At 44.3% G+C, this 25,845-nt stretch overlaps 2 long non-coding RNA genes across 3 annotated transcripts in view; one reads left to right on the forward strand and one right to left on the reverse strand.

The window, feature by feature from the left end:
• LOC142924803 (uncharacterized) overlaps window positions 1–25,845 on the reverse strand; it is a 331,170-nt gene that overhangs the window by 138,058 nt on the left and 167,267 nt on the right. The window lies entirely within an intron of this gene.
• LOC142924824 (uncharacterized) lies at window positions 3,683–11,603 on the forward strand. Of its 2 annotated transcripts, none has more exons than XR_012941904.1 (5): window positions 3,683–3,870; window positions 8,370–8,533; window positions 9,602–9,842; window positions 10,445–10,580; window positions 10,975–11,603. It is a non-coding gene; the product is annotated as an uncharacterized LOC142924824 (long non-coding RNA). The 2 variants fall into 2 exon arrangements; XR_012941905.1 differs by having other exon boundaries at window positions 3,686–3,870; window positions 8,453–8,533.

Below are 25,845 nucleotides of genomic sequence, written 5' to 3' on the forward strand. Positions count from 1 at the left end.
TGCCTGATATTCGGTCCTCTTCTTCTGTCAAACAAAATTGACCATCTGTGTTATACATTGTTCTCAGTTGTGTCACTGTGGGAGTCAAGTCAAGAGGTGAGGAAACTTCTTGAACTCTTACAGTGAGTAGAGCCTCACATGGGAATCAATCAGAGAACGGCTCTGCAAAGTAGCATCACTGAACTGCTTCAGTCGGTGTCACTTCAGCAGACCTTAATAAAATAAAAATTTGCACAGCTCTTTGTCAATCAACTGTTTGAGTTCACCTTATTTGTTACAGGGATGGTCTCACTTAGCTAGTTGCTTTGCTATTTTACAAGGGAGATAGATCCATTGTGCGTGGGTACAATAGCAACAAAATAAACAAAAACATCAATATTGCAGAGAATGCATACTGGGTACTTCAGCACTGTTGTAATAGTTTTCCATTTGGCAGTTAGAATGTGGATATTACATGTATCCTGTAAGTTATGTCTGGGTGTCGGTGTTTGCAATATGAAAGTGGTGTATTTATTTAGGAGTTGTGGATGGAGTGTGATACGTAACGATAATTGATTGTTGTTCGCCAAAGCAGTGAGGTGTATGGTTCAGGGTATGGATGTGCGAGTTGAGTGATGGGAGTCTAGCGTTCATTGACTAGCGTGGTCTGCAGTTGACGATACAGTTTGATAAAGGATGTATACTGTGGATTTAAAGACTCGTATGGAGGTGGCAGGGTGACTCAGCAGTCAGAGAGCTGAGCTGGCACCACTGCGTCAAACCTAGGTTTAGAGGCGTGTGGTGTTGCACGTGGGGAGGGGTGATAATGCTGGGTGCAGGAAGGTGGAGCATTATTTGTAGGTTCCTCGTTCTCACCTGATTGTTGATGGCGTCCTGAGAATGGACCTCATCATCGAACGCGAGGATGAAATCGATCCGACGGACTCCATCGCAAAAGTAGACAGTGTCCTACACGCAAAGGCAAGCACACACACGAATATGAGAGATGTAATAGCTTATGCATGAAATGTATATTTATTCATAAGCTCATGATACATGTATCAGGACATAAGTTAATCTGCTATTTGTATGCAAGTTGTTTATTGCTATGATGATGTACTAGTTTACCCAGGAAAACCTCAATGAGTTTACATTTTTATTTTCAAGGAGGGTCCTACCAAGTTCTGTTTTTTTGCAGTCGAGAACGAAGTTGCTTAGTTTAATTCCAATTGAATAATTTGCATGTATTTTTTCAGCATTGGTACGTTTGGCCAATACCAGTTACACTGTGTCATTTAGCTATGGGAGGAAACCAGAGACCTGGAGAAATATGTACACAAAGCATCTAGTCCCTGTGCATTATACAAAAAAACATCAGTATTTTCTAAAGTGCATTGTGGTAATGCTATCTTAAACCACCATCAAAATAAAGTTGAGCAAATGTGACAGACTAACAGCAGCAGTGATGCAGTGATATGCAACTGTGGACCGGTGTAATCCTCATTCGGACTCATCAGCACAGTATAGTCACCAAAACGCACTGCTGCAAAGGCTGGAAATCTATAAATGAGGAGCAGCCATGTCTACACTTTGGGGCCCATTAGTTGGCGAATGCAAACAACTAAATCTGTAAATACCAGGAATCTCCCATCTTTGACATTAGCCAAGTTAATTTATAGGCTGTGCAAATCCACGTTGTGCCGCATCGTACCTGGGCCAGGGTAGATTGAAATGATGACGTCGAAAAGTCTTGTGGCACCGTTGAAGGCTGAGCCTCATGCCCCTCCGCTCCCTCCTCCTCATTCATTCTCTCCACGAGCTCTGCATAGGTAATGTGGGGGTAGAGGGTTCATTGCATTAGGGACAGGGGAGGCAGGTGCAGGGATGGGAATGTCGGTAAAGAACCGCACATGGTACTCATGTGTAAAGCTTTCTCATAAATGTCGACGCTGCTCCAGTGTGAGTACACCTGTGGTATAAAGTTGTATTACCATTAGGGGACTTTTACCCCATTGAATATCGTACACTTTAACAAAGCCGTGCCCAGCATGGTCAGACACAAACCAGGGCAAAAAATATTAGTTGGAATATGCAAAGTCATTTTTGCCCTGACAGCTTGTCAGCTATACTCTTTGGTTCTTTCGGTAAAGTCACGTAGGTGGAAAAAAAAATAGAAATAGAAATAAATCACGACGTTTCGAATGCAACATAAGCACTCATCATCAGGTGTGACAACCACAGCAAGGAAACTGTTTTACTGAAGTGGGAGAGAAACCAGGGTTAGGGCAGTTAAATAAGTCAGAGAGGGGGAGAGTGGGGGGTGAATGGGGCGAGGAGTGCGAGCGCTGCAAGCGCTGCAGAGACGCTGAGAGTAAAAAAAGAGGCAACATAATTACTGCCAAGATGGAAGCTTGTCAGCTTCTGCGAGAGCTTCCCCGTGACCACACAGATCATGGTGGTTACTTGACCACATTTCAATTGAAGTGCTGTCGTCCTGACAGTTCTGTTCCTTCATCTGAAGAAGGCCACTTGTGTTGTGGCCAAAACGTCGTGATTTTTGTTGTTTTATTTTTTACCTACGTGACTTTACCCAATAGAACCAAAGAGTATGGATCCTTGCAGTCACGAAAGCTTCAAATCCACATTTCACCACTCTGGTTAATGTGGGTTGGTGAAGACGTATAGTATGTATAGTACAACCAATTTTGATGGACTGCCCTTTGCTGCCCACCATGTAGCCCGACACTACACTTTTAGACCTGTTATGCACTATCCTGGCTCAAACCCTGCTGAGCGTCCGATTAAAACACTGACGAGATCTCAATATTTAAAAGTGGCCCAAAGCCCCGTCATAGCACGAACATTACACTTTACCTATCTCAACAAATGTGGACATCATGAATCTTTGGTCTAATCTCAGATCTTGTGAGTTAGAACTCGGGGGCTCCTCATGCACAGCCAGCCAAGGATAACTCCCCGCTATAGTGACGTCACAGGAAAAGGACGTGACGTCACCTAAATATGGGCGTGGTCAAAAACGGCCCCATCCCCCGCTCTTCCCGACCTTGCTTCCCCCCTTGCCGAGGTTACCCACATGAACAATAATAATAAATCATAGATGTACATTATGAAAGAATCAATTATTTTTCACAAAACTGCTCCTGTACGACCTTTTGCCAATCCCCTGCTGGAGAGCCTCTTGACGATTGCACGAATCGTGTTGGTTATTTGCACATACTTCACCATGCCGGTGAGTATGGGTTGGTAAAGGAAAAGGAGGAGCATTAACGTACAAACAAAAACCTATTTTACTAGAATGCCTTCTGCTTCCCATCATGTAGCCTGTAACACCTGGTATGCGCTATCCAGACTCCAACCTCCTTAACGTTAGATGGAGACATCTGGCACATCCCCAGCAGTTTTGTCTACAGGCTCAACATATAACACAAACACACCTCCCTAACACTAACGTTAAACTTTACCTATCTCGACGAAGGTAGACATCGTGAATCTTTGATTTTTTTCGAATTCAGAGTCAGAAGTCAGGAGCTCCTCGCGTGCACAGCCAGCCCACGATAAAGTCCGACCCAGAATGATGTCACCGTGACGTCAGTTAAATATGGGCGTGGCCTGAATGTGGGTGTGGCCAACAGCGGCGGCTTCCCCGCCCCCCGCTGCCCCTCCCCGCAGGTTTCTCTCAACCCTCAGTGCGCATGCGCGGGCGGCATGTCTCGGACATCGCCTTCAGCGGTCTTTGGCGACGCGGTGGTTGTGGCGGGAAAATTAATTAAAAAAACTTCTCCGAATAACCGCGACCTTTAACTACCCTCACGGATAATCCACACGGATCTCTGGACGGCAAGGCGAAGACGATCAATGGAATAATCTCCGGTGAGAGACGGAGAGAGATGGGCAGGCGTGAGGGCGAGCCAGGTTCAACTTTGTTGAACGCTGAGCGCAGAGTGAATGGGGTTTATACTCTTTGGTTCTATTGGGTAAAGTCACGTAGGTGAAAATAAAATAACAATTTTCACCTACGTGACTTTACCCAATAGAACCAAAGAGTATGGATCCTAGCAGCCACGAAAGCTTTAAATCTAGAATTGAATGGGGTTTGCTTCACTTAGCACGCGACTTGGACACTTCGGTGTGCAAAGTGTTGTCTGGTTGTGCCGTGTAAAGGAGGAGGACATTCAGTAAATGTCGTTGGTTTGTTAATGGGAGTGTGTGGCGCGGTAATGGACTGGGTACGACTTGCAACACAAGTTCTGCTCACATTGCACGCTAAGGGTTAGCACGGCGATTACTACGTGTGCATTTATTAGTTATTGTTTATGTTAAAAGTAGTATTGATTGTTAAGACAATAATGTTTAGTATTTGTAGGTGAATCATTTCAATATTGTACAGTATAGCATTGTCCTGCTGTGTGGCTCTCACGTGGCGAGCATCAGTGCAGCAATATTCAGTACGTGGTTGTAATGTACTTCTATAGCCCCCTGCCACCAGTGCAACAGTATTCAGTACGTGGTTGTAATGCACTTCTATAGCCCCCTGCCACAAGTGCAGCAATATTCAGTACATGGTTGTAATGCACTTCTATAGCCCCCTGCCACCGGTGCAGCAATATTCAGTACATGGTTGTAATGTACTTCTATAGCCCCCTGCCACCAGTGCAGCAATATTCAGTACATGGTTGTAATGCGCTTCTATAGCCCCCTGCCACAAGTGCAGCAATATTCAGTACGTGGTTGTAATGTACTTCTATAGCCCCCTGCCACCAGTGCAGCAATATTCAGTACGTGGTTGTAATGAACTTCTATAGCCCCCTGCCACCGGTGCAGCAATATTCAGTACGTGGTTGTAATGCACTTCTATAGCCCCCTGCCACCAGTGCAGCAATATTCAGTACGTGGTTGTAATGTACTTCTATAGCCCCCTGCCATCAGTGCAGAAATATTCAGTATGTGGTTGTAATGCACTTCTATAGCCCCCTGCCACCAGTGCAGCAATATTCAGTACATTGTTGTAATCCACTTCTATAGCCCCCTGCCACCAGTGCAGCCATATTCAGTACGTGGTTGTAATGCACTTCTATAGCCCCCTGCCACCAGTGCAGCAATATTCAGTACGTGGTTGTAATGTACTTCTATAGCCCCCTGCCATCAGTGCAGAAATATTCAGTATGTGGTTGTAATGCACTTTTATAGCCCCCTGCCACCAGTGCAGCAATATTCAGTACATGGTTGTAATGTACTTCTATAGCCCCCTGCCACCAGTGCAGCAATATTCAGTACGTGGTTGTAATGCACTTCTATAGCCCCCTGCCATCAGTGCAGCAATATTCAGTGCATGGTTGTAATGCACTTCTATAGCCCCCTGCCATCAGTACAGCAATATTCAGTACATGGTTGTAATGTACTTCTATAGCCCCCTGCCACCAGTGCAGCAATATTCAATACGTGGTTGTAATGCACTTCTATAGCCCCCTGCCACCAGTGCAGCAGTATTCAGTACGTGGTTGTAATGCACTTCTATAGCCCCCTGCCATCAGTGCAGCAATATTCAGTACGTGGTTGTAATGTACTTCTATAGCCCCCTGCCACAAGTGCAGCAATATTCAGTACATGGTTGTAATGCACTTCTATAGCCCCCTGCCACCGGTGCAGCAATATTCAGTACGTGGTTGTAATGCACTTCTATAGCCCCCTGCCATCAGTGCAGCAATATTCAGTACGTGGTTGTAATGTACTTCTATAGCCCCCTGCCACAAGTGCAGCAATATTCAGTACATGGTTGTAATGCACTTCTATAGCCCCCTGCCACCGGTGCAGCAATATTCAGCACATGGTTGTAATGTACTTCTATAGCCCCCTGCCACCAGTGCAGCAATATTCAGTACATGGTTGTAATGCACTTCTATAGCCCCCTGCCACAAGTGCAGCAATATTCAGTACGTGGTTGTAATGTACTTCTATAGCCCCCTGCCACCAGTGCAGCAATATTCAGTACGTGGTTGTAATGAACTTCTATAGCCCCCTGCCACCGGTGCAGCAATATTCAGTACGTGGTTGTAATGCACTTCTATAGCCCCCTGCCACCAGTGCAGCAATATTCAGTACGTGGTTGTAATGTACTTCTATAGCCCCCTGCCATCAGTGCAGAAATATTCAGTATGTGGTTGTAATGCACTTCTATAGCCCCCTGCCACCAGTGCAGCAATATTCAGTACATTGTTGTAATCCACTTCTATAGCCCCCTGCCACCAGTGCAGCCATATTCAGTACGTGGTTGTAATGCACTTTTATAGCCCCCTGCCACCAGTGCAGCAATATTCAGTACATGGTTGTAATGTACTTCTGTAGCCCCCTGCCACCAGTGCAGCAATATTCAGTACGTGGTTGTAATGCACTTATATAGCCCCCTGCCATCAGTGCAGCAATATTCAGTGCATGGTTGTAATGCACTTCTATAGCCCCCTGCCACAAGTGCAGCAATATTCAGTGCATGGTTGTAATGCACTTCTATAGCCCCCTGCCACAAGTGCAGCAATATTCAGTACGTGGTTGTAATGTACTTCTATAGCCCCCTGCCACCAGTGCAGCAATATTCAGTACGTGGTTGTAATGAACTTCTATAGCCCCCTGCCACCGGTGCAGCAATATTCAGTACGTGGTTGTAATGCACTTTTATAGCCCCCTGCCACCAGTGCAGCAATATTCAGTACGTGGTTGTAATGTACTTCTATAGCCCCCTGCCATCAGTGCAGAAATATTCAGTATGTGGTTGTAATGCACTTCTATAGCCCCCTGCCACCAGTGCAGCAATATTCAGTACATTGTTGTAATCCACTTCTATAGCCCCCTGCCACCAGTGCAGCCATATTCAGTACGTGGTTGTAATGCACTTCTATAGCCCCCTGCCACCAGTGCAGCAATATTCAGTACGTGGTTGTAATGTACTTCTATAGCCCCCTGCCATCAGTGCAGAAATATTCAGTATGTGGTTGTAATGCACTTTTATAGCCCCCTGCCACCAGTGCAGCAATATTCAGTACGTGGTTGTAATGCACTTCTATAGCCCCCTGCCATCAATGCAGCAATATTCAGTGCATGGTTGTAATGCACTTCTATAGCCCCCTGCCACCAGTGCAGCAATATTCAGTACGTGGTTGTAATGCACTTCTATAGCTCCCTGCCACCAGTTCAGCAATATTCAGTACGTGGTTGTAATGTACTTCTATAGCCCCCTGCCACCAGTGCAGCAATATTCAGTACGTGGTTGTAATGTACTTCTATAGCCCCCTGCCACCAGTGCAGCAATATTCAGTACGTGGTTGTAATGCACTTCTATAGCCCCCTGCCACCAGTTCAGCAGTATTCAGTACGTGGTTGTAATGCACTTCTATAGCACCCTGACATTGTGCAGCAATGTTCAGTACATTGTTGTAATGCACTTCTATAGCCCCCTGCCATCACCAAATTCACACTGACCAGCGTGGTGAAGTACGGTAAATAACCCCTCCCCCTGGGAGCTGCATAGCATGGGACAGCTGTCAGCCAGCAATGGATTGAAAAAGGAGCTGTACTCCGCACACGTTGTTATTCAGGGTAGGGTAAGGAACTTGGAGGTTCGGTATGCATAATGTGCTCGGAAAGTATTGTATTCTGTATGTGTGTTGAATCTCTTTCGCACCGTACCAAGCCCACCGTGCTCTTCGGAGGTGCGATAATATATAAATATAAGTAGTCATACTACTGTAATACCACTATTAATATGTAGCATTCATTTTATTAGTAGTACTGTAATTTGTTGATATGCAGGTGTACATGCCAAACGTTAACCAATGTTAAATGTTAAGCCTTCTCTTTTGAATACAGTGTGTTTTAAACATGGAGTTGTCTCCAGCTAATTCTTAAATGTATATCATTCATAATGTAGTAATAGGCAGGTAGAGCATTTATGACACTTCAATTGTACATAGAGCTTGCAGGTGTGATGAAGGAAAGCATGGGAAAGGCTGGAATTTTTGTTGAAAAAAGGACAACAGCCACAGTAGCTTAAGAGACCTAACGCTGAAGCTGCTAACGCGAAGTGGTCGACGCTGGCCCATGCGTTGTGACGTCGGACCCACTTTCCGCACACAGCAGCTCCTCATGGTGCCCCCCATACCAGGACCAGTGGTGACCTGGTAGCCACAGCGATTCCTCTCCCTGGCCCCATCCGGTTCGGGCATCCCAAATCGTACAAAATGAACTGCAACGGTGGTGAGACAAACAGCCCTTCGGGCGACAGCACGGTGACGGACACAAGCCCTCGCGGCAGCCAGGGCAGCTCGCTGCTCCGGACCGGAAGCGGGGGCTAGCACAGCCCTGTGGTGTGCGGAGAGCAGTGCTGCTCGTAGGCGAGCGGTGCGCTGGACGCCTACATCGAGGACTTTGAGCAGAGCGGAATCTGTGCGTCACCGCTACCCAGGATACGTGCAGAGCACAGCACCGCGCAGCATGGCAGAGCGGAGACGCGCGGAGGAGAGGAGGATGCACAGTGTGGATGAGGGTGGGTTGCGCCTCTCGCCACGCTTGGAATCGCTCCGTGGTGCTTGCACTCGAGTGGCTATCGAGTGTGCAGGCGGTGCAATGGTATCGAAGCTATAGTAATAGGTTTTTACCCTTTTATCTGGCACAAACACTGACACCTTTATACAAGGGATCATGTTTGCAATAACCACAACACAAGTAGTCAAAATGCAAACAAAAAAGACAACTGATAATATGCACTGTCCTTGAATTTGATTGGTCCACACCCGAGACGGCTTTTCTGAGATCCCAGTCTCCACTGGTGTTGGACCAGAAGACGCCAAAAGGCGTCTTCTTATTCTTAGCGTCTTCTTGTTTGCATTTTGACTACTTGCGTTGTGGTTATCGCAAACATGATCCCTTGTATAAAAGTGTCAGTTTTTGTGCCAGATAAAAGGGTAAAAACCTATTACTATATCTTGTTACTGGCAAAGGAGGTCTCATAAGGTATCGAAGCTAGTTGACTGGATGGGGGATAATTGGAGAGGAGAACCCCATTTTTTTTGCTTGTACTGGGTGCTTGTCAATTATGCTATGCTATCATGAATGTAATGTAATTCCCCTAGAAAAAAAACCCTTAATAAGGTCTAAAGATACATTTTCGTGAGAGTCCCACACTGGGATGCTTGGCAAATTCCATTAATGAGTTCATTTTATGTCAGAGAAAACTATCCACAGTAAGCACACGCATATGAGAGGATAGCATAGGTCTGAACAGATAGGTCGGAGCATGCATTTCTTTCTCCTGTCATCTTCCAGCAACTTCACTGATTATCGAGTTTGTAAAGTTTGTGAAATCTAAGTGATCCTCCAACCTTTGTGTCAAAATTTGCAGATCCTAGACTGGACACATCTGAAGTTTAAACAATAACAGCTCATGCACTGATTTATCCCATATTCTCACAAACTCCACAAACGGATAACATCATTAGTTACTGATGGTGCAAAGTAAGGCAACATTGCAGGATTGCCGTTCAGGGGTCAAGGAATCTAGGGGAGAGCAAATTCATTGTGTACCAGTAAAATGTCTGTGGGTCTTACATTGCAGGTGGCATGCTGCTTGTGGAGGACCTCATCTCGGGCACGTGCAGCCTCACTGCTGCGCTGCAGCGGTCGTGGCTCATAGCCCGACGGTCAGTCTAACCACGGACCAGCTCCTAGCGGCGCCAGTTGACGGTTCCTCCAAGTCCTTGCTCCGCTCGCCTGGCGCCCACCGAGACCTCACAGTGTCGCACAGAGGCAAGCGGTCATCTCTCGGGGTCACCGCGCACAGCTTCGGCGCATCATTGGTGAGGGGCAATAAGCCAACTAAACGGTTGAGCTCAACAGCGAGAAGCAACAAGGCCGTGATGCCATTAAATTTGTCGGCAAAGCCCGAAAATTATTTCTTTTCTAACCAGACGAATGTTTTGTTGTACTTATGGAGCAGTGAAGCAACTAGGCGTGAGCACTTGCCGAACGGCGGCTGTGCGACAAGTACCTATCTCAGGTGGTTGACAAGCCAAAAGGATAAGCTGGATGTGTCGGGGATCACGAGCATTCCTGAGCTCAGGTACCCGGCCTGGCTGCGTGACTGCGATGTGGACTCCCAGACCAGCAGCCACGAGACGGATACCAGCACAAAGAGAGCAGGTACCGCTCAGAGCCCGCAAAGCAGACCAAAGTACCCAGAGTGGCTCAAAGTTTTGGATATCTCCGGCCTTACGAATGTAGCCAACGAGGAGCCCGTGTCAGAGGACAATAGATCCCTAGGTGTGTGTATATATATAGTCTGTATATAGCAGATGACATTTCATATGTTTTCAGGTACATATTCAGTCTTTTCTCACAGAGACGGCTGAGCGGCCACCCATGTGGTTGTGACGTGCGATGCGTGATTCTTGATGCACAGCCTCATTGGAGGAGCTGCTGAGCAGGGCGCACATGGAGTTGGACTCCCCCGGCTTGGAGGCCCCCTCCCCGGGCAGCTTCAACACGGACGTCTTTCTAGGGGCTGATCGTCCCTGGGAAAACCCCTCCACGCCATTGTGAATTTATCTTTATATCCACACTCACGCACAGCATAGAGGCTGCACCGCCTCTAAGTATGATGTCAGATTTTGAATGTTATAAGCTAAGCAGGTAAGCCTGGTTATTACTTGGATGGGAGACTGTTTTGAAATAGCATATATTATAGATTTTGGCTGCTAGGTAACCAGGAGTTAGTAATACGGCAATGGAATCTTGAATCTATATCCGGAGTTTTGCATTTTACTCCCTCTGTTTTCACCGGGTTCTCCGTTTTCCTCTCACATACCACTCGCTGATGAAATTTGCAAAATATCACTGCCAAACCCTCCTGAGACTTGGTGAGATTTTTCTGGCTTCCACCTTGATAATAAGTCAACCAAGTAATTTTCTCTCAATCGTGTCTCTTCTCAGGGCCGTGTACCACCTGTCGCGTCTGAAAGAGCTGGTTGACACCATCAAGGAGAACAAGGATGGCTGACTACCCGTGATGTAGAAAGCCCGAAAGCATTTTATGGCGGTGGTCGAGGTTTCTACTCAGAAGGATACGTTCGCTTGGTCCTGCTAATTCATGGTTGTTAAACATCAATGGTACTTCAGGTGCTGTGGTGTGAATCGCAATTACTTGTGAACTTGTGGGGCCCATGGGGCACAGTAATTGCCCTGTTAATGGAAGTGCCACAACAAAGTATTGGAAAAATGTGATAAAGTTCGTTCAGGGTTGGAGTTATTGAATGGTTGCAGCAGTATTTTGCACAGCAAATCCATACAGACTCAAATGTCACTTGAAATAGAACGGATATGTGAACAATATTGTGAGCACAACTAAACTAATTTTGGTTTTAGCCATTTTGGAAGGAGACTACTTTATTGGGAACATACATGCTAGTATTTGTGTAGTTATAAACATTTGGGAAATCACTGTAAAAGTACATTTGCTTATTTAGATTGCACTATACCTGTATTGTAAAATTTCAGAACCTTTTATGTAATTTGTAATCAATAAACCAAAGTTGCATATTGTATGCAACCCATGACTTGGATTGTTTTTATCATGTCTTGTTTAGCATGGTTGGTTATGTACAGTGTGAAAGAAATTCAACATACATTAAATATTTTCTGATATTTGAATGTTTATATTGTACATGTATATTTATTTTACAATAAATCTGAGACAAAGGCTTATACACATGGAATTGAAAATATTCAGCTATGATTTGTATTTCTCAAGTATTTTAAGAAAAGTCAGCGAGTCTCGTGACATGTCTTCACATTTGGGAGTGATGATTGTGATGAATATACAGGCATTAACCTGCTTACATTCCTAGAGTATGTAAGGTGAATTTGGGCATTCTGGGTGATTGGGTTTTAGGCCAAACACAGGCAGATGGTGGGGGATAGATGTTTTCAAGCATCTATTAATTATTCATCGGCATGTACTATCTTACTATGATGTAAAGTTAAAAAACATGGTTCATGAAGGGAATGGAATAAAAACTCAACTGTGCACAAGTATGGAGGAATTAATACTTGGAATTCAATGCAAAGATCTGGCCATATGGCGTTTACTGGGCACCAGGGTTGCCAAACAACACGTGAAAGATGTGTATCAGGCACAGCCTCTGCATTATGAAAAAAATATCACTTCCTGAAGAAGTGCATTTTGCTTCTCCTGTCTTAGGTCACCATCAAAATAAATTAGAGCAAATGTGACTCGACTGACACAGGCAGCATTTATACTTGTGAAGTGTTCTCCTTCCGACGTGTGGTGTGTGTCGCACACACTGTCGGAGACGAGGTAGTTGCAGGAGACATCGTCTCTTTATTATCTTGTTCACACCAACTCCGGCCTCACTCTCTCGACCACGTTGCCATAGAGCCCGGCCTAGACACGACCCTGTCCGTGTTGCACCGACGGCGTCGACCGAGAAGGCCAACGACTGTCTGGCCACGCAATGATTGGGCGAATGCGGTGGCAACGACAGCGACGTCGAGACGAGTCCACTCCCAGAACCGGCAGCCCGGAGCTGTCGCTCTCCGCTGCTTATATTATATTCTATATTCTACTCGGTGCGGCTTGGCTCTGCCCTATCCACGCCTCCCTTCTCGAACCGACCAGAGGGTTCCAGAGGCTTCCCTATGAGGTCTTCCATGACCCTTGCCCCAATTCCTCTGCCCGGCCGGCACACCCGTATATATGCTCAATGGCGTGTGCGCAAACTTTCCACTGCAGTTGCCGCTGCTGGACAGCAGTCAGCGCTGTGTCACTACACTTGTATGAACACAAGAATTACATAATCACATCTACACTTATATGTAATGGGCTGAGATAGGCGCACACAACTTCTTGGGAGGCAACACTATTTATTAACACCAACACATTACACTTAACATAAATTTCGATTTAAAGCTTTCGTGACTGCGGGCTAACACCAATCCCGAATATCCGCCCCCACAGCCCTTTAAATAACCTCCCATACAGCCCCCCAATCGGCTATGCGTGTATGAGTGACGTCCCTGCCCTCTAACCCCCGACCCCCCCGTCCCGCGCGTGCGATTGGTGTGTCGCTCTAAAACCGACTCCAAATCCTCGCCCCGCAGCCCTTTAAACAATCTCCATTGCCCGGCATCGGCGGCAACGCGTGTGCGAAGGACGTCATTGCCCTCTGACCCCTGACCCCCCGTTTAGTTCGTGTGAGTGGTGCGCGGGGTTGTGTGAGCGGAGACGTCGCGTTTGAGTGGCTGAGAAGCGACGGATTGATTCCAGGCAGCCACGTGCCAGCCCCGAGCTATGCCCCACAAACAGGACCCGCGGACCCGAGGGGCTGCGCCGTGAGGAGAGTAGCCGGAGAGCGGCAGCCCTCTCACCGCGAGCGAGGAGTCGAGTAGCGGCTGCTCTCACTCGAGCGAGGAGTCCGGAGCCCGCAGCCCTCTCGAGATCAGCCCTCCCCCAGGGGGGGAGCCGGGGGCCCGCATCCCCCACAACTGACAACCTGTGTACCAACTGGCCGAGCGAGAGTTTGTGTGTATTTGAGCGCAATCGTGCCAGTGTTTAGCTGTACCAGGGAGTTTGATGCAGCAGATTGTTTCGGTGTAGCAGGGTGTCCGGATTGTGCCGGCACACTATCCTTCTATCTGTAATGTCGTAGGGTGAGCTCCATTAAAAGTTTACTCGGACCCCAACCTGTCAAAGCGCCTAATCTCGGAACGTGGTTCTCAACCTCGTACCTCACCCATGCTACGTACCTTTGAGACGTCCTGCTTTTACAAATGTTGATGAACTGGAGGGCAAAGGTCTGGAGGACCCCACATGGAGTCTGGTTTCTCACACCCGAGCCTCCTGTGACATTTCTGGAGGCTTCTCTGGAATCTTTGTCCCATTTATTGAGTGCAGATTTGGCTTACTTCTAGCTTCATCCCAAGACGTCATCCAGTTTGGAAATACCCGAAGGTTGTGGGAGTCGCCCCGTGCTTCAGTTTCTTTCCAACCCTCGTAATGGCCGGATGCTCACCAGCCGGAAGTCTTTTGCTGCTTACACCACGACCGAGGTGTTGAGAGCAACCATCTCGTGGCTGGTCGGCAATGGAGATGGTATTGTCGATTTGGGGAGCGTGAGTCTGTGGCGTTCGTGGTGCTGCTGTCACGGAGGCGACACGAGTTTAGGAAATTCAGTTTTGTGGGTTTCCTGTAGCGAGCACTGAAAGATCCTCTCTTCCTCTTTCTCCACCCTTGTCTCTGCTGTCTCCATGTCCCCGTTCAACTCTTTCTACACCGCTTTCCTTGAATGTGCAGCTGCCTTTACGGCCTCCCCTCTCCCCTTCTCTCCACCTCCAACCTATCTCCGTCGTAATCTCCTCCCCTTTGTTCAGGCTCTTCCCTTTCTTCCTCAGTCTATGGATGGGGTTATTGTTTATCGGGCTCTTATACAAAAAATGGAGCTTATTTTAGCCTTTGAATAGGATTTTCTGTTTTCCTTCGGTAGCGTGTTGCGCACATAGGGAAGATCGAGCCACGCCACCGGTTCCCATGATCAAAATCTTTGTCAACTTGTCTCCCTCGGTAGGAATGCCTTTCCTTCTGCAGCAAGCAATTGTCTTCTCTCTCTCCTCCGGTATTTCTTCCGATGCGCTTTCTTAATCTCGCTTGCTGTGTGTATCGACTCTATCATTCAACAAGGGCAAATAAAAAAAATGCTTTTTTTTCCTCCACTGTTTTACCACTATACCTCCTGAGTGGGTACTCGGAGTTTCATCTAATGTACTATTTGATGAGTCGCTTCCACACAGCACAAAGGCGGTAGCTATCCGAACTGTAAATTTTTCTTCCAATTTCGATAGATTCTCGAATTATTCTTGGGCAGTAGTAGCTAGTTTTGCACAGAACTTCAACATTAGAATCAACTGAGTGTCCTTGTTGGCACGTGTGTTCTGCTACTGCTGAACACGGGTGCCAACAAATAATACATTATTTAAATGCATGCCTATAAAGGGCAGCATACTTCAATAGGGATTACCATTGGTACGGCTATTTTAATACACAATAGACAGGAAGGACAAGATCAAAGGGCTCTCATAATGCACATGCATAATGTACGTTGACTCGGTAATCTCCCCCCCCCACTTTGCGCGAGAGTGCCACAAATCTGGCTGTCGCCTGATGAAGCTAGTTGTAATTACTGGCAAAACGTCGTACTCCAATTGTAAATGTTGTGGCTTGGCTCTCCAAAGTACCAGTGACGAATTGGCTTGTTCTGTTTCCGTGACAACCCTTACTAGTTGGCTGTGTCGAGTGGTGGCGGGTTTTAACGACACGTTTATATATGTATGCGATCTAATCCAAAAAACACCTCTATGGATGATATTGGGCGCGAAAGCCTACATGTTAAACCAACATTTAAAATATATACAAAATAACAATAATTTCTAGTTTTCCTCATTCACATCGTGATTCGTATGAACAGACATGAGATGATTGAGACATGTTAAATCATAAACGTATTTATTAATATATATATACAGATAGTCCTCGACTGCAATGTCCTTGTCCACGTGCAAACAGAGTTAGGATAGCAGCCTCCTTTAAAAGCCAGAGTAGATTTATACGCTGTAGAAGACAGTTGACGAATCCTCGTTGCTTGATTCCTCCTCGGATCCCTTCAGCAGTGAGTCGTCACCAGTCTTCTCTGCCTGCTCATTCTCCATGTGGCACGGCTGGGGTGGGTGCAATACGCCAGGAGACTCCTTATGCAGCGAGCAGCGAAGCAGGCCCATCTCTGCCTGCTCATCCTCAACGTGGAATTGAGGAGATGGCGGTGAGCTGGGGGCATCGGTGAGGAGGGTGTTACGGAGACGGCCCAGCTCTGCCTGCTGCAGAATCGTCTGTACGACGAAGCGCTCGCGGCGCCTGCAGGCGCGCACATGGGATGGCGTGTCCGGGATGATGTATGCAATGCAGGCCTTCGTGAGTAACACCACGTGCTGCACACGTCCACACACAGGTAAAGGATTTTCAGTTTCAGGATTTGCATGTAAAGGGTGCTTACTAAATATAATATGGCAGCATCTTAAAGTGCTTTACATCTCAGGTCAACTATTCCGGGGACCTGAAGCCCAGGGATATTATATTGTTACGTCGTTTTTCCCAATTAAATTAAGTCATTTGAGTAATTTTTGAACATTTGGCAAATTATACCGAGACACTTTTTTTGAATTACTTAATGGGTTTTTTACGTTCACTATGCAGCAGGCAACATTTATGATGTGCAGTTAATGCACCCACAGTATTCACCTGGGCAGCCGCAAATTACCGCAACAATCAGCAAACACTTACACTCGGCCATGTCACCACTACAAAGATTCCCTGTGTAGCCTTTCACAGACTGAGACAAGTGCATCTATGAAGGGTGGCACAGTGCCTGTGGGGGTGGTGTGCACCTTTATCTCGCCAGTGATGATTTTCACACACTTCATCAAGTACTCATTTTAAGACAGAATCAACTTAAGGGAAGCTCAACACTGGTTCTAATATTTTCCACTGTTGTTGGCTGTGGCCAGAAATAGTACTCCGGTCACACAGGATTGGTAGCGCAGTTCACAAACAACTACGCAGCCGCTCCCCTTCCCACACGCACACATGCTTACGTGTGACAAATTGCATCAACAACATGAATCGTCTGCTGCATGATGAAAGTGAATATTGTATTACCACTATTATTTGTGATCTCAGAAATACTGTGCAATTGTGAGGTGTAATAGCATTACTGGCATTATCTGTAATGACCCATTGACAATGATCACGGTTTGCTCTGCTGACCTTAACAACTGCTCACAGATGAGTCTATACGATGGTGCAGTAGTGTAAGGCTTTGCACACTAGACTTGCAATCCAGAGGTCACGGGTGTGAATTGATCTTTGATCGTGGGAGTGTAAACAACGGTGAAAGGTTTTTTTTTACATTCCACTGCCTCTATCCACCAAGCAGTGTAAGTGGAATACATCCAGTCAATTGGTCGGCTGAGTTTGGTGCTGTTCAGTGCGGGAACTCCCAGCTCTTCCCAAGACGTCTGTCCAGTGTGGAAGAGCAGTTCAAATACATCTTAAGGGTCTCTCTTGAGCTCCCTATAGCAGGAGCCCTTTTGCCATCAGTGACATGAGCAAGTAATTGGAGGGCTGTACCTTTATCTTTCAATGGGTTTATGAATGTGTGTGTGTGTGCATGTTGATGTGTACCTGCATGGCAATGACGAAGGCCAGCTTTGCCGTCAGTACTTTCCAGTACTGCTTGGTGACGGAGTAGGCTTGGGGATGATCCGGCGGGTAGCAATGACCTGGATACCTACACACATACAACCACAAGCACGCATGGACTATATTGAGCAAAGTGCCTCGAAAGTAGAGTTGGCGCTAAATTGAACAAGTATGGTTGTGCACAAACGGTATATGCGTTCACAGCCCTTTAAAAAATCCGCTTCTGAAAGAGGGCCTTCCCACAACGTGCAGCTTGTGGGGGCTCTATTGACCATGGTTCACGCTGGTCCGTACCAGGTTGGTGAAGGTAGGGAGTACAGATAATGGGAGAACAATATAGCACAACTATTAATTTTTCTGATCTACCCACTGCTGACAACCTAGCTCCAAAGTCGCCTACTGCACCTGCATTGTGCATGGTGTTCATCAATCTAAGCACGAACAAGGCTCAAGCCTGCTTGACTTCCGGAATCTAAGATTAGCTGTATTCGTGGTGATTTGGTCATAGTCAAGTAAGGTTATATTAAATATCGATCAATATGGTTATATTGATTATAGTTGTGTATGCCAGCAATTCAAAAACGTTACAGAAAAGGGTTGGTAGATCGCATCAATTTCCTAACTAACTGTGCTGTGAGGTGACCAGAAGATGGCTGTAGAGCAAGTGGTTTCATGTCTGTGTGGACCTTAAAGCTTCATTTCATTATCATGGGTTCTCCAGGACCTGTTATTGCATCCCACATGCATAAGACCACCTTAAACTGGAATCCCAATGCACGGTCTTCCTGAAAAGGGATCTTGAGACTCAATTAAGCAGTCGTGGATCGATAGATAAATAAATAACATTACTCTTTAGCAGGGTAACAATGAGCTAGAATTTATATCAATCTATTATTATATTTCTCTAAGTGGGACTTTGGTTGTGAAGCCATCCCACCCGTACCCACTGCTCCCCCCCTCCAATTCCCCCCCCCACCCCCTTTACTGTCCCCACCCACCATGCACACTCTTCCCCCAACCCTACCACAACCCCTTACTACCCAACTAAGCCAAACCCTGTGTCCACGGTAAGGGGCAGGGCATAAACAGAGGTGGGGCCTAGGGGAAGTGTGGGTCTTAAAAGGAAAGTCACGGAGTGAAAAGAGGAAGAAAACGAGCATAATCAGGAAGGGGCGGAGCCAGGAGGACGCCACACCCAGACATCAGTGCATCACATTCGCAGGGACGGCACCCCCGATAGCTGGGCATGACACTGAATGGCACAAACCTGCAGGTTGTGTGGATTGCCGGATCAAACCAGGCTGGCAGGATGTTGGGATAATTTTGCTCCTTGAAGTTGCTGATCTTGAAAATTGAAAAGCTGTCCTCCGTGTACCCATGCATTGTAGGCGAACCTGTGCCATACTCTGCTGAGTATCCATAATAATACACCAGGCGTGGGATGATGTCCGTTGTGAATGCCAAGATGCATGACTGTGGAATTAGCATACGGAGGCACAGCGATAGCGGTCACTTAGCATGCAATGATTTGACCAAGGCTTCTGAACATCTTACCTTGGCAATTACATTAATTTTCACAAATACAATTTGGGGGGTTGCTGCCAGAGTGAAATGGTTACCATATAAGGACTTGCAATCTGGCAGTCGTCAGTTCATTCTCCTGACACAACAGTTGAAGCAATGGATCATTTTCTTAAATCTCCCCCACCTCTGTCCAATTAGCAATATAAATGGGTTCATCACTGTTTTAGCGCAGGTAATTCCACATCTTACAACATGTCTGGTCATCATGGAAGAGTAGGCCAAATACCGTGTAGAGGGGTTCTCTAGAGCTACCTTTAGTTGAGGCCCTTCTGCCAGCAGTGACATGAGCAAGCAATGGCAAGGCTTTACCTTTTGCGATTTTGGGAGAGAGTGGATAGGAGCGGTGGTGCAGTGATTCGTGCACTGCACTTTGAATTCAGCACACATGCAATTGACTTCCAGCTACGACTAACATCAGTGACGAGTGATACCCGAACCGCTCCTGGTCCCCCACTACACCTCTTCTCAAACCTGCCAGGACCAGAATGGTGAAGTATGGTAAAAAGAACCCACACGGCTAACATGACATGTTATGTCACTCATAAGATGGGATATTGAGCGAGAAAGCGAGCGGACAATCTGGCGACTTACATTGGTGATTACAGAGAGGGTGGCAACGATACTCAGAATGTCGGCCCAGGCTCCAATTCCTCTTGCTCGTGAAACCACAGGCCTCCTCATCTTTGTTACGAGCTTCCACGCGTCGACCCGCACTTCGATGATGTTGTTGAGCAGTGCGAGCAATGGCGCAAGTGGAAATGATGCCACGAAGAGAGTGACAAACCCGAATTGGATAACTGGGGTATATTTTGAGAATGGGTAGGGGGGCAAGGATAGGATAATGAGTGAAACAGGATATAGACATACACTCTTAATGCTGTTATGTTGTGATTACTTTAAGCAAACAAAACATGTTTTCAATGCATTGAATGTGTTTTAGTCAAAGGAGACCCCAAAATATGGTCACATTTTCGTGTCATTTGTTCACAAAATTATCGTGTCCATTACATTGGCCACTGACATGCGACCAGCCACTACCATCTTTAATGTTCAGCTCTGGTTCACCTGGGTTTCTTTTGCACCATTTTCCACCACTAGGTGGCTATAATAACTAGATCACATCCTGTATTGAGGACTCCATTAACCGTACCACACATTTTTAGGCATATGCACTGTGGCTGAAATGCCAACAAATCACAGCAGTTAACCACAGTGGACATGATGCACAAGAGTTTTAAATAAATAGTAAGGGGGAAAACCGTCAATCCAAGCTGACCAATGTAGCTGCATTGGTTAGCAGACAAGAGGAGCAAATATGTGCTCCTATTGTTTCTAAAACTTAACTCCGTACATATGCACATACGCGCATGCTCAAAGACAATTGTGTTACAGTATATCCATAGATTGGTGCCTATGGCCAAATCACCCAGTATGCGTCAGATTTAATCAGATCCCAGAAGTTAAGGAGAGCTGAGCCTGAAAATTGGTTGGATGGGTGACCATGCAATAGTTATTGTGGGGTTGTGAGCAGCAGAGGACAGTGCAGCAAATTACATTGTTGTATTGTACATCTAAGCTCTTACATCTGTGCTCCCTGCCTTCAACAACCCGAAGTGTGGGTAATTTCCCTCCCACAACAATGTCCGACAGATACACAGGGGCCGTACACACGTGCCTATATAGTCAAATGATACCCAATTGTGTGTGTTTTTTTTATAATAAAGTAAAACGCGTTGACTCCGTAGTGTGATCCTCTGAGCTCATTGTACCCATCTCGAGGTATTCATCAAAGAGTCCAAGTGGGCTCTGGGGCTGTAGGTTCAAGTGTTTGCTGGAAGAAGTGTTTGGTAACTGGATAAGACCATCAATGAGAAGCCAGTTTAATCGTGGTTCGGTGACAGAAAACCCAGAGTTTCACGGTTTAACCCAACATCCGAGCAGCACCACATCAGATCTCTAGACTCCTCAGCGCAGGCATACAGATATGGTCAACATATGCGTACATTAACTAATTTGTGAAATTATGAATTACATCCAAATGAAATGTAGTGTGTGCATTACTAGGACGTACCTAAAGGTGCCAGGTTGGGTTCATCCACCTTGGGGATGCTCTGCTCCACGCAGCCTCCTGCTTCCGTGCAGTCCATCCTCTTGATGTCCGAATTCTGGCTGTTGCTACTGCTGCAATTGGTGACACTGGTGGTGGTCTTCTTTCTTTTAATGGACTTAGGTCTACTTCGCTTTTCCTTCTTATTCTGCTGCAAGGTCATCAACACTTTCATGCTCGTAATAGGATCGAGAGCAGCGTATGGTTTATTCTCACTGACTGGTGAAGCAGTTTCTTGACGTGGAACTAGGCCAAAGCATTCAAGAAATTTGGATTTCATGTCATTTATCTTAACGCCGCTATCTTTTGTCGAAGTGTAATCATGTTCAGGCTTCGGTCTGAACAAGAACTGTGCGTGAAGACTTTCATGAGTTTTCAGGATTTCAATAGGACTTAAAAATCCGCAGACTGAGCACATCTCATAGGGCGATGGTGGATTCAACACCGCATTGGCAAAACTGCCGTTATTCACCAAACCTGGTGCACCCTTTATCATATAATCCTTTTCATGGGTCTTCATGTGCCTTTTAATTTTCCTGGCTGATTAAACCTTTGTCCACATATGCCGCACCATTGCTCACGGGTCTCCTTATGCGTTCTTACGTGGGCTTCTAGGCACCATGCCAGTTGGAATTTTTTTCCCACAGACGTCACAAGAGATAAGTTTTTTCGCTCTTGTAACTCTACCGGATTGAGGTGGGGTTGAGACGGGTGCTGGTGAAGTGCCATCGATGGTGAAGGCAATTCTCCCAGCACCACCATGACTCGCAGCGGAGTTGCTCTCGCACATCTGAAACAAAAGACAAAGGTCACGCACATGACACCCGTGTCACGAGTGTACTCACAAAGGCATACTTAAGGTGACATAAGATTCATATATACTACAACTCATTATACCAGAACTCCACAAAATTGCAGTTCCTATCATGTACGATTTTACCCTCTTATCCACCCAATTAATATTTTGTTTCTAAACAACAATGACTAACTACCTCCAATTACCTAATGTTACCCACCCAATAGGCCTTTCTGTATATACACACCAACAATATAATGATGGCACCACACGTTCACTCCACTATTCACAACACTCTGACTGGCAATCTCCATATAAGATTGTAATATAATTTCTGTACGAGGGCCGGTCAAAAAGTTTTGAGAATGGACACTTTTTTACAAAAAACTACGCAAAATAGTCTTCATTAAAAGTACAGTATAGTACTATTAATGGCACTTATAAGTGAACGTCATTATCTCTCATGCTAATATTACAATGTTAACTAGTTACCCAGGAAAGCTTCATTGAGTCTAAGTACTGCATTTTCAGAAAGGTCCCATTGCATTGAGATGTTTGTGTGAGTGGAACCCAGAGAGACCCCACCTTGCATATTGGGAAATAACACAACTCCACACAGATGGATTCAACCCACAAGCTCAAAGCATTCCCTGTTCAACAAAGTACTCAGTGTAATGTTTAATATAATTTATTTGGTAATATATAGTATCGTAATTGTATAGTGAATCTACAGCAGTGTGGTATACAGTAGGGTTGGTAAAATAATACATAGTGTAATATTACAAGTCTAATATTATTATAATCTAACGTATAGGGTAGTGTATAGTAACTCAGTGTATAATTCAGTGTTGTGGTCTGTCTATGCCAGTTTATAATAAAAATATTATTTGGAGGCATATTATAATATTTTTTGCGACATAGAAGTGTAATGTATAATAACTTATTGTTAGTAGCTCAGCTTAGTGGAGAATATATTGAGTACATTTATTAAATTGATGTAGTTTATATTTAGTTCTTTCACATCGGTTTGTTGTATGATAGTTGGGTAGTTGCAGTTCTTTAGCGTCAATATACTAAATGCCTCTGTTGATATGTAAACTCTGACTTTAACATAGCTACTTCCGTGACCAGTTACATGCTAATTCCTCACATTAACATCATGCTAATCTCCCAGTTACATGCTAATTTCTGACTTTAACATCCTACTAATATCTCACATTAACACAGCTACTTCAATGCTAAATTATTCTGTTGATATGTAAACTCTTTTGGCAAGGCGCTCTGCTCCTCCCACCCAGCTTAAAATACGCTGCCAAACTTAGCAGTGTTCATTGGAGCGCTGTCTTTCCGACAGTTCTGTTTCTTCACCTGAGGACGGCTGCTTGTGTTGTGGCCGAAACGTCGTGAGAATTTTATTTTATTATGTTTTATTTTAATATTTCCCTTCTATGTGACTTCACCGAAAGAACCAAGAAGATGAATCTCTGCAGTCACGAAAGCTTTAAATCGAAATTTATTCAAATCAAGTTGTTTTCTTTTTACCACAGTACTTTATGGAATCCTCAAGAATAAATGCATTTTTAGAAGTATTAAACTACACTTGAAGATGTGTGAGAATGTAATTCTGCAGATGCAAGCACAGGCAAACTCGTATCTGCAAATACAAGTTTCTGGGCCTCCTCACTTCACCAAACCCGCATTGACCGGCATGGTGAAGTATGGTTAAACAACTCCCACGAACGACATGGTGTGGGGGAGGCCTCTATCAAAACGCTGGATCGACAAAGGGCTGATACATGTCACGACATTGTACGTTAAGATCGTTCTCTAGTCAGCACAAGCCGTCTATGTGGACAATAGAGGGCACGGCACACGTGTACACGATGTTTGTGTGCGTATATTCAGCGTGTGTATCACGTAATAATTATATAAGGTCGCGATTATGCTCAAAACGAACCAAATGTATAACATCACGAATAACTTTGGAAGTCTCCAGAGCCTGAACAATATTTGAAGTAGACACTGACCCAGTTACTATTAATAGCTCAGATGTGTAGGCTTTGACTTTAACATATCCATTTCTGTGACCAGTCACAAGCTAATCACTCAGTTATTTCAATGCTAAATTCTCCTAGTTATTTCAATGCTAAATTTTCCTGTTTGATTTTTACTAGGTGCCTCTGTGAATGTGTATGCTTTGACTTTAACATAGCTATTTCTGTGACCAGTCACAAGCTAATCACTCAGCTATTTCAATGCTAAATTCTATGCTAATTCCTTTGTCAAGGGGTGCCTCTGTGGATGTGTATGCTTTGACTTTAACATAGCCATATCTGTGACCAGTCACAAGCTAATCACTCAGCCATTTCAATGCTAAATTCAATGCTAATTCCTTTGTCAAGGCGCTTTGTTCCTTCTCACACAGCTTAAAGGTCTCGATCTGAGCTTGGCTTTGTTCGCTCCAGCGCTGTCCTCCAGACAGTCTCGTCCCTTCACCTGATGAAGGCCGCTTGTGTTGTGGCCGAAACGTCGTGAGAATTTTATTGTGTTATTTTATTTTTCCAATTTATTATTTTATTCTCATGCTACGTGACTTTACCGAAAGAACCAAAGAAGATGAACCAAGAATATGGCGTGTAGATGCTGCCATCTACCGGCCACCAATGTGGCGTGTAGATTCTGCAAATTGAAAAATTAAAATAATAAATTGAAAATAATAAGCAAAAATCCAGATTCATATTCTTGGTTCTTTCGGTAAAGTCACGTAGATTTAAAAATAATGAAATAAATTAAATAAAAAAATAATCGTAAATAATAAAATTACTTTTATTTGTAATTTTGAAATTGACATAATCTACACGCCATAATCTTGGTTCTTTCGGTAAAGTCACGTAGATTTGAAAATAAAAAGAAAATAAGTAAACGAAAATCATGAATTGTTATTATTATATTTTGATTTAAAGCTTTCGTGACTGCAGTGATTCATATTATTGGTTCTTTCAGTAAAGTCACGTAGAAGGGAAACAATAAAATAAAATAAATATTTTTTAAAATATTATTTAAATTTTAACTTTTCTGTTATTATTTATATTTTCTATCTACGTGACTTTACCCAAAGAACTAAGAATATAGCGTGTAGATTCTGCCAATTTAAAAATACAAAAAAATAAATGGAAAATAATAAAAGCTTTTATTATTTTCAATTTATTATTTTAAAATAAAAATTTTGTTTCATTTCTTTAATCTCTGTGACTTTACCGAAAGAACCAAGAATATGAATGTGGGTTTTTGCTTTTATTATTTTCCATTTCACACTTTTTATTTGATTTGATTTGATAATTTTTTTTATTTTCTATCGACGTGACTTTACCGATAGAACCAAGAATATGGCGTGTAGATGCTGCCAATTTAAAAATTAAAATAGATTGAAAATAATAATCAAAATCCAGATTCATATTCTTGGTTATTTCAGTAAAGCCATGTAGGTTGAAAATAAAAATAATAAAATTAAATAAATAAAAATACAAAAGATAAATGGAAAATAATGAAAGCTTTTATTATTTTAAATTTATTATTTTAATTTGTAATTTTTTTTAAAATTGGCAGAATCTACACGCCATATTCTTGGTTCTTTCGGTAAAGTAACGTAGATTTGAAAATGAAAATAATAGAATTAAATGAAAAAATACTAAATCATGATTTTTTTTACTTTTCTTTATTATTTATATTTTACCCAAAGAACCAAGAATCTGGCGTGTAGATGCTGCCACCTGCCAACGTTGTTGGCCACCAGATGGCAGCATCTACACGCCATATTATTGCTTCCTTCGGTAAAGTCACGTAGATAGAAAATTATTTGTATTTTTAAATTAAATTATATTATTTTTATTTTAAAATCTACGTGACTTTAACGAAAAAAACAAGAATTCGGCGTGTAAATGTTGCCACCTGCCGGCCACCAACGTGGCGTGTAGATTCTGCCAATTTAAAAATTAAAATAATAAATTGAATATAACAAAAGCGTAAATAATATTAAAAGCTTTTATTCAA

The sequence above is a fragment of the Petromyzon marinus genome, chromosome 17, assembly GCF_048934315.1.
Source record: "Petromyzon marinus isolate PM22_M1 ecotype Great Lakes invasive population chromosome 17, UKy_Petmar_22M1.pri1.0, whole genome shotgun sequence".
Lineage (NCBI taxonomy): Eukaryota > Metazoa > Chordata > Hyperoartia > Petromyzontiformes > Petromyzontidae > Petromyzon > Petromyzon marinus.